This window comes from Tupaia chinensis, unplaced genomic scaffold, assembly GCF_000334495.1.
Source record: "Tupaia chinensis unplaced genomic scaffold, TupChi_1.0 Scaffold142619_1, whole genome shotgun sequence".
Taxonomy (NCBI): Eukaryota; Metazoa; Chordata; class Mammalia; order Scandentia; family Tupaiidae; genus Tupaia; species Tupaia belangeri.
In genome coordinates, this window is record NW_006202465.1 from 285018 (window position 1) to 294753 (window position 9736).

A 9736-nucleotide genomic window follows, 5' to 3' on the forward strand; every position below is an offset into this window, starting at 1 on the left:
CTCTCTGGTCAAATTAAAATAAATAAATAAAATAAATAAAGTTAAATAAAATAATTCTTTAAGAAAAAAAAAAAGGACAGGGCCAGCAGGTGGCATGGTGATTAAGAATGCTAGACTCCCACATGGCCGACCATGGTTCAAGTCCCGGACCTGGTGGCTTGCTTTCTCACTTTCTCTCTCTCTCTCTCACTCTGCCCCTGTCTGATGAAGTTAAAATAAATAAATAAACTAAATAACGTTAAATAAAATAATTTTTTTAAAAAGGTCACCTTTAGCTTGGAGACAATTTAGAATGTAGAAGTAATTGCCACCTGATGTCCAACATCAGAAATGCATCTTTAGGGACCAGCAGATGGCGTAATGGTTACGTCGTTGGACTCCTACATTTCTGATTCCACATGTTCAAGTCCTGGGCCCAGCATCTTGAAACTCATGCTGAGCACATGTGCATACATGCCGGCCCAAAATCCCAAGAAGAGCATGATAGAGAAAGGATTGTGGGATGGCCATGCTCCCAGGGGGTGATTTCTCATTTTCTGTCCCTCTGTCTTTGTCTCTCCAGCAAGCACACGTGCTGTATAGCAAAAATCTCTCTAAAAATAAATAAATAAATAAATACATAAAACTGGCCCAGAGGTTTGGACTAAATGTCCTCCCAAAATTCATATGTTAAAGTCTAATCCCTAAGGGCCAGCAGGTGGTTTGGGGGTTAAGGCACTGGACTTCTACATGGCCAACTGCAGATCAACTCTTGGGCCTGGTGGTTTGATTTCTCCTTTTCCCTTTCTCTCTGGTGAAATTAGAAACTACTAATAAGAACAAATAAAATTAAATAAATAATCGTTCAAATAAATCCATAAGGTCTAATTCCCAACGTGATGATATTGGGAGTTGAGGCTTTTTGACGGCCCTGAGGATGAGGCCTCCATGAATGGAATTAGTGCCCTTATAAAAAGAGACAAATGAGAGCCCACTTCCTTGCTTTCTGCTCTCTACCATATAAGGACACTGGAAGATGGCCACTTGCAAGCCAAGAAGTGGGCCTTTATCAGAGATCGAATCTGCTAGTGCTTTGATCTTGGACGTGCCAGCCTCTAGAAATGAGAAAATAAATGTTTAAGACACCCAAACTACAGTATTTTTGTTATACCAACCCAAACTGGTTAAGACATTATGAAAACAGACAGGTAGATTAAAAAAAAAATAGAAAAAAAGAAAAAGATTTCTTTACTGGAAGTCAGTAGACCTCTACTTCTAGTTCAACCACTGTTTTATTTAGTGACTTGGGCAAACTTTTTTCTGTGTCTGTTTCTCAATTCATAAAATGAGACTCTTGGACTGAAATGTTTCTGAAGTTATCCCTCAGAAACTGGTTGTTCTAGTTGTTACAATTGTGACAATACATGTCCTGTGAAGATTTAGGACTTGAGATTAAAAACCTTACCCTATTACTCCAAAATTAGGCAAGGGCACAGAAAATATAGCTATAAAATCCACTGTTCTGGAACCGGCAGATGGCATAATGTTATGTCGCTGGACAATCATGTAGTTGACTGCAGTTCGAGAAGCAGACCCAGCATCTTAGAACTCATGCTGGGGGCGTGTGTGCGTGCCCAAAATGCAGAGGGGAGGAGAATGGAGTGGGAGGGATTATGGCATGGTCATACACCCTGGGAGGTTATTTCTCTCTCTCTCTCTCTCTCTCTCTCTCTTTCTTTCTCTCTCTCTGTCTCTCCAGCGAGTGCACATGCTCTATAGCAAAAATCTTTCTCAAAAAAAAAAAATATATATATATATATTCATTGTTCTATGAGCCTACTTTTGGCCTCTCACCATTTATTTATTTATTTATTTATTTATTTATTTATTTATTTATTTATGCTAGAGAGTATGTACCTTTGCCAGAACAAGTCAGAGAGAGAGGTAGAGGAGAAAGCACCCCCTCGAATGAGGAATGGTCACACTGCAACCTCTTCCCTTTCATCTCTCCCTCCTTTTGGGATTTTGGGCACACATGGCCATGTACCCAGCATGTCTCTCAATGTTCCAGATCCAGGACTTGAACTACACAGTTGGCCATGTGGGATTTGGCTCCCTTAACCACCAGGCCATGGAACCAGCATTTATTTTATTTTCAGCGCTTTCTAATGACTGCACATTAATACTCAATCAGTACAAAGGTAATTATGAACAAATATGCTAACCATTTTCTAGTAATAGTTACTTAGAAATCCTACAAATAGGAAAAATATGAATGAAACAAGGCTGTGAAAACACCATTTTAGGTCCTAGCCAAAAATTATTTTGCACCTAAAAACTGTAATCAAACAAGTGACACTAATGGATTGAGTTCCTTGTCTAACTGGAGTGCAAAACATAGTGACAGTAAGAGGTACCTACCAGTAAAATGTGTGATAGTTTTAAAGCATAACTGAAAATTATTTGCACTTCTCCCATCAACACATAGAATCTTTATTCTATCCCTTGAATTTTGGAAAATGGCTTATGACAGTTTCAATCAATAGAGTACAGTAGAACTCATGCTATATGATTTCCAAGGTCAGGTCATAAAAGGCCATATCACTTCCAACTTTTTCTTAATAAATATTTATTTAATTTATTATTATTTAATTTACCATAGGGCACATGATCTCACCAGGGAGAGACAGAGAGGGAAAGTGAGAAGGCCAGGTGTAGGACTCAAACTGCGATCGACCATGTGAGAGTCCAGCACCTTAATGATCACACCACCTGCTGGCCCCACTTCTACCTTATTTTTAAGGAACATTTGCTTTTGAAGCTCTGAGATGGTCATATTGTATATGCTACATGTGGACCCTTTGGCTGACAGTCACAGACAAGTCTATCTTTCATCCATCTCAGTTTGAGCTGTTCCAGAACTCAACCGTTTAAATCATTTACAGATTTTCTTTCAAGTTGACCCTAAGCCACATTATTGTAGCTGAGGCCTCAGATATTGTAGAGCAGTTCTTCCTGTGTACTTTTTGAATCCCTTGCTCACAGATTATGTGAACCTAAATACCAGTTTATGTCAGTGAATTTTGAGGTGGTTTGTTACCCATTGAGAAAGGAGCTAAGATTAATAAGGCATTTAAAATTAATAAGGCCTTGAGAGGAATGCAGACAAGAGACTTCAGCCATGCATGCTGATTATTAGGGAGTCGAAAGAGCTGACTCTAGTATTCCAGGATGTAGCACACAAGATTGTAGTCATAGAAACTCAACCTTGAAGCAATTCATAGACACAAAAACTTTGTGCCAAAATTAACTAATGTGAGTCACACAAATCCCTGAGAAACAACTTCGTAACTTTTTCATTCCTCTGTCTTCTCTTTGTTTCCATTCCCTACGAAAGAAAACCGCAAATTCCATCATTTGAGAGCATTGGTTATAGTTTTCTGAAGCCTTTCCTCTTGGATGTGTAGTCACACTTTGGCTCAAATAAACCCTTTTTCCTTGACCGACAAACTCGGGTCAAACTTCTTTATTTCAGACCATATTGCCCCCACCTTATTTACAGGAAAAATTTGCTTTTGAATTTCTGAAATGTCCATGCTGTGTATGCTATATGTGGATCTTCTGGCTGATAGTCCTAGACAAGCTTATCCTTCAGCCATCCCAGTCTCAGTTGTTCCAGAACCCAACTGTTTAAGTAATCTACAGGTTTTCAATTTACTCTAAGCCAAGTCATCATAGCTGAGGTCCCTAACATTATAAAAACAGAAAATAGCAGTCCCACTGTGCACTTTCTGAATCCCTTACTCGCCAGGCCTTTGAACATAAATATCAGACAGTTTATTTACATCAAGTAGTTTTGGGGTGGTTTTGTGCCCATCAGCAGAGAACTGGAAGAGTCAGTGATAGCCACAGGAGCATAATAGTCACAAAGACAATGTGTTATCAAGTCAGCTAAACAGAGTTGGAGAAATATGAGAAAAGGTGAGAAAATTAATAAAGAATTCTAAATTAGGGGGACAGCAGGTGTTGTGGTGGTTAGGGCACTGGACATCCACGTGGCCAACCATGCCTCAAATCCTGGACCTGATCACTTACTTTCTCATGCCCAATCCCCATCCCCCACTCTCTCTCCAGTGAGTGCACATGCCCTGTAGCAAATTTAAAATAATGATAATGATAAATAAAATTAATTCATTTAGAAAAAAGAATTCTCAATTAGAAACTGGTTGTTTTAGAATTATTTGTTTTTGAGGCTGACAGGTGGCATGGTAGTTAAGGTACTAGATTCCCACATGGCTGACCATGGTTTGAGTCCTGGACATGGCAGATGCTTTCCCTCTCTCTCTCTGGTCAAATTAAAATAATAATAATAATAAATAAAATAAAATAAAATGATTATTTTTAAAAGTTATTTAATTTTATTTATTGTTATTATTTTTTAATTTGCTATAGGATATGTGTGATCACCAGAGAGAAAAAGAAAGTAAAAAAGCAAGCAGCAAGGTCCAGGATTTGAACTGTGGTCAGTCATGTGGGTGTCCAGCACCTTAACTACCATGTCACCTGCTCATTTTTGAGGAATGAATTTCATATGAGATTTTGCATGTCTAACATCTCCTGGGAAAATAAATAGAAATATTTAGCAACAATGGGCCTGAATTACCTTGTGACAATTGACAAGAAGTAAACTGAGGTCATCCCATTTTGATAGGATATGTGCTACTGGTTCAACCACATTCCTGTTCACCTATCTTCATCCCAAAAAATTACTTGTGGCCATGTGAATCTCAACATCAGGACCAACAGAACCTATGGGGTCCTAGGACCTTGCTAGGTGCTAGAATTATCAAATACTCTTGTATTCTTCCTATCACTCTATTTGTATTCTATTGGAAATTAAAAATGGTTAGAAAATAAAAAATAAAAACTTGTGAGTTTTTCCAGTAGAACTCAGTCTAAATGCTTAACATTCAGGAACATCTTAAGAATTCCTGTAGTGTTACATAGAAAAAAATATATATATTGTGTATATGTAATACATATGTATGTATTTGGCTCCAAATGAACTTCAGAGCATGAATAAAAAATAGTTTCTTGCTTTTGGCTGGAACTGCCATCTTCCAGTGATTCACCAAAATGACAAACACAAAGGGAAAGGGAAAAGAGGAGAGGCACCCGATATATGTTCTCTAGGCCTTTTGGAAAACGTGGAGTGGTTCCTTTGACAACATACATGCAAATATACAAGAAAGGTGATATTGTAGACATCAAGGGAATGGGTACTTTTCAAAAAAAGAATGCCACACAAATGTTATCATGACAAAACAGGAGAGTCTACAGTATTGCCCAGCATACTCATGGCATTGTTGTAAACAAAAACTATCTGAAATTATCTTGTTACTTGTTTTATGTTTATATCCACTATGATGGAAGATCTTTGTGGAAAAGAACCCTATCTATACTCTTTATTGCTGTATCCCTAGTGCCTAAAACAGTGTCTGGCACATGGTAGATGCTCAACTATTACTTGTTAAAGTAACGTTTTATTTTATTGGTCATGTTTGTTTGTTTGTTTGTTTTGTAAACTACTTATTCATATCCTTTGCTCATTTTTCTATTGGTACATAATTTGTAAGAGATCTTTAAACATAAATGGATGTTAACTTTATTTTTGTTCATATATTGTTGGTTTCCTAGGGTTAGCATAACAAAGTATCACAAATGGGATGACTTGAAACAACAGAAATTTATTCTCTCAAAGCCCTGGAGGTTAAAAGTCCAACATTAGCATGTTTTCAGAGCCCTACTTCCTCTGAGACTCTGAGTAGAATTTTTCCTGCCTCTTCCTAGCTTCTGGGAGTAGCTGTCAATCCTTGGCATTCTTCGGCTTGAAGTTGCATCACTCCAATGTCTGCCTCTATCCTTACGTTGTGTTTTCCTCTTCTTGTAAGGACACTGGTCATATTAGATTAGGGCCCACCCTAATGACAGCGTCTTAACTATGCAAAGACCCTATTTCCAAATAAGGTCACATTCACAAGCCATAAGGGCTCGAACTTCAACATATCTTTTTGAGGGACACAATTAAGCCCCATAGCATCTATGGTTCAAGTATTTTTCTCCAATTTGTTCTCCATCTTTGTTTGTTTTTGCTTGAGGGCCTGTGCACTTGCCAGAGGGAGATAGAGAGAGAGGTAGGTGAAAAATCAGCCCCCCACCAGGGGAATGGCCACAATCCCTTCTCCTTTATCCTCCTCTCAGGATTTTATACATGCACATGCGCCCAGCATGATTTTCAAGCTACTGGTCTGTAATTCAAACAGTTCAGCTAGCCATGTGGGATCCAGTACCTTAAACGTCATGCCACCTACTGGCCTCTGTTTTCTGTCTTTATTTTTTTGACTTATTTAATTTCATTCATAATTTTTAAAATTTTCTATAGGGCACATGCTTTTACCAGAGAGAGACAGAGACAGAGAGAGGGGGAAAATGAGAAAGGAAGCTGCCAGGTCCAGGACTCAAACCACAGTCAGCCATGTAGGAATCCAGAGTCCTCAACACCATGCCACACCATGCCATGGGCTAGCTCCTTCTTTGTCTTTTAAATATGTCTGAAGGATCAAGTCTCCTTTGTTGCATTTGGCATTAGCAATGGAATTTACAAGGGAATAATAGCAACAGTAAGGCAAGGTAAAATGACCTCAAGAACAGTTTTGTTTGAGTTATCTGATACTCCTCTAAAGTCCTGCTCCTCTCAAAGTCCAGGAGGAAGTCTAGGAATGGTCCTAGTCTAGGCCTGAATCTAGATGAGTTCAAGGAGTTCTCTTTGCCCATACATAGTCCAGATCAGGTCATCAGTTAGGAGAATATAAGGCATAGCTTCTTTTCCACAGAGTCATAAACAGTAAAGAGTGGTCATGGGCCTCTAGTGACTCAGGATATTATCTGCAGTACCTGAAAAAAAGAACGTAATACTTCCTAGGTCTCCAATAGAGAATGAGGTGCTGAACATTTGTTGCTTCTACTTACACCTTATATCACAAGTTTTACATCTTATACTCACAGCTTTTTAATTATTATTTAAAGTAGATCTCAAATATGAAGTAACTATGAGGGGTCTTCAAATCGTTCAAAGAAAATACATATTATAAAAACACTGCAAGGATTTCAAAAGTTTCATGAATCAAAGTTAACTCATACTTTAATTCCATTTTCAACAACTTTTTTTTAGTTCCTTGTACATTATCTCCCAAATCATCCAAACTCTTACAATGACCTTCTCAAAATGTCATTAGGTCTGTTCCCCATTCTGCATATCTTGACATCAAAGTTATAATGACCATAGCTTATTGGAAAACTGGAGTAGGCATAGTTTTGTATATTCATAATTTTTTTTAGAGTTTTGCCATAGGGCAGCACATGTACTCACTGGAGAGAGAAAGAGAGAGATAAAGAGAGAGAGAAAGTAAAAATTCACATTCACCCCCTCCCCGGGAAGATGGCCATGCTGCAATTCCTTTATTCTTAATTCTAGTTTCAATTTGTCACAAGTGTTTAGATTTAGAGAAAAAAGAGAAAACCACAATAACAGCAATGGAACATATGGAAGATAGCACAGCAATGGAACACTTGGAAGACATTTAGATAGCTATTCTAGGTAGGAACAGAGATATGCACAGAGCCCACCAAGGCTCAGACTACCTTCTCCCAAGCTAAGCATTCCCTCAGGAGAGTATAACAAGAGGAAAATAGGACAATAACCATAGTCCAATAGGGTGCACTTCGTCTAAATACACGTGAGCTATATCACAACAACACATATACAGATTTCAGCAAAAATAAGCTTCCTCTGATGGAACACCAACCTGATGAGTTTGATTGAAGGTTGAGGTAAAATCATGAAGCACTTTTATTTTTCCAACAGCCATGTCCATAGTGCTTTTTAAAATCACCTCCCCACCACAACTTCACATTGGGTTAAAAGACTTCTTTAATTATAGCCCAGTCCTATTCTCCAACTTTTCAGTCATTATTAAAAGTCAGTTATTAAAAGTCTCAGACTGTTAAAGATTTGGTTTAATTCATTTTAAAATACCAATCTCACTTTTTAAAACAATCTTTCTTGGGGGGCCAGCAGGTGGCATGGTGGTTAAGGTGCTGGACTAACATATGGGCAGCCGCAGTTAGAGTCCTGGACCTGGTAGCTTACTTTCTCACTTTCTCTCTCTCTCTGTTGAGTATGTGTACTTTGTAGCAAATTAAAATAATGATAATAATTAATAAAGTTAATTCTTCTTTTTAAAAGAATTATTTATTTAATTTTACTTTTTAATCATTTATTTTAATTTGATCAGAGAGAGACAGACAAAGAGAGAGAGAGAGAAAGTGAGAAAGCAAGCCACCAGGTCCAGGACTTGAACCGTGGTAAGCCATGTGGGAACGTCCAGCACCTTGACTGCCACGCCACCTGCTGGTCCCAATAAAGTTAATTCTTAAAAAATCTTTTCTTTTTTATTTCCATTTGTTATAGAGCATGTCAGTCTCCAGAGACAGAAAGAAGGCAGAGAGAGAGAAAACAGTGAGAAATCAACCCCTAGAAGGGATGGTCATGCCACAGTCCTCCTTTTCCTCCTCTCAGGATTTTGGGCATGCACACACACATGCCTGGTGTGTTTTTCAAGCCACTGGGTCTGGGATTTGAACTGCACAGTTGGTCATGTGGAACCCAGCTGCCTTAACCATCATGTCCCCTGGTTGGCTACTAAAACAATCTTTTTACATATTCACTTCTTTCATGAGCAAGAAAGAGGGACACAGACAGACAGAACTCCTAACTGGGTCTTTCCATCCCCAGATTCAGTCAGCCCTGGATCATGGGCATACACCTGGGGTATCCAGGGAGGTTGCTGGATGCAAACTCAGAACCCTCCCATATGGATCAGCCTCACAGAGCTTTGCATCTCACCATTGCACCACTGTCAGGGCCCCTCACTTTTTAAAAAAAAAATAATTGTATTTATTCATTCATTTATTTTAATTTGACCAGAGAGACACAGAGAGAGGGAGGGGGAGTGAGAAAGCAAGCCACCAGGTCCAGGACTCAAACCTTGGTCAGCATGTGGGAGTGTCCAGCACCTTAACCGCCACGCCACCTGCTGGTCCCCAAGGGCCCTCACTTTTAACTTGGAGTCATCTTTGTTCCTTCAGGAGAAATTAGAATGGTGGTTCCCATGTTTGGAATACATATATGACAGAGAAGTGTTCTGTTGTCTCACATGTCTCCTCCTTTCTTGTGTCTTTAAAGGATGATTTGAAAGTTTAGAGCTGGCTCTGCAGCCTAGCGGCTAAGGGAACAAAGTCCATATGGCCGACCTCACGGTTCAAGTCCTGACTGGACAACTTGAGGAATATGTTGAACGTAGATACCTGTGCATCCAGGATCCTGACAAGATAGAGAAATAGAGGAGATGGGACAGCTGTGTGATCATTCCCCATTGGGGAGTGGGTGCTCCCTCCCATCTTTCTCTGGCAAGTTATCAAAAAAAAAAAAGTTTTGGAGGAGGGGTATAAATAATCTCTCTTTACCCGGCTACCTAGAATAAGATTGCTATCCCATGTGATTAACCATCACTGAGGCTCAAGCTTGATTTCTATAGAGCCTGCTGATAAGGGCTCATATGTAAGCAGCTCCTTTAGACTTGGGTGGCACTTTGGAAGACTGGGCTGTGTCCTGCGTGTGACTCCTAGATAGTGACAT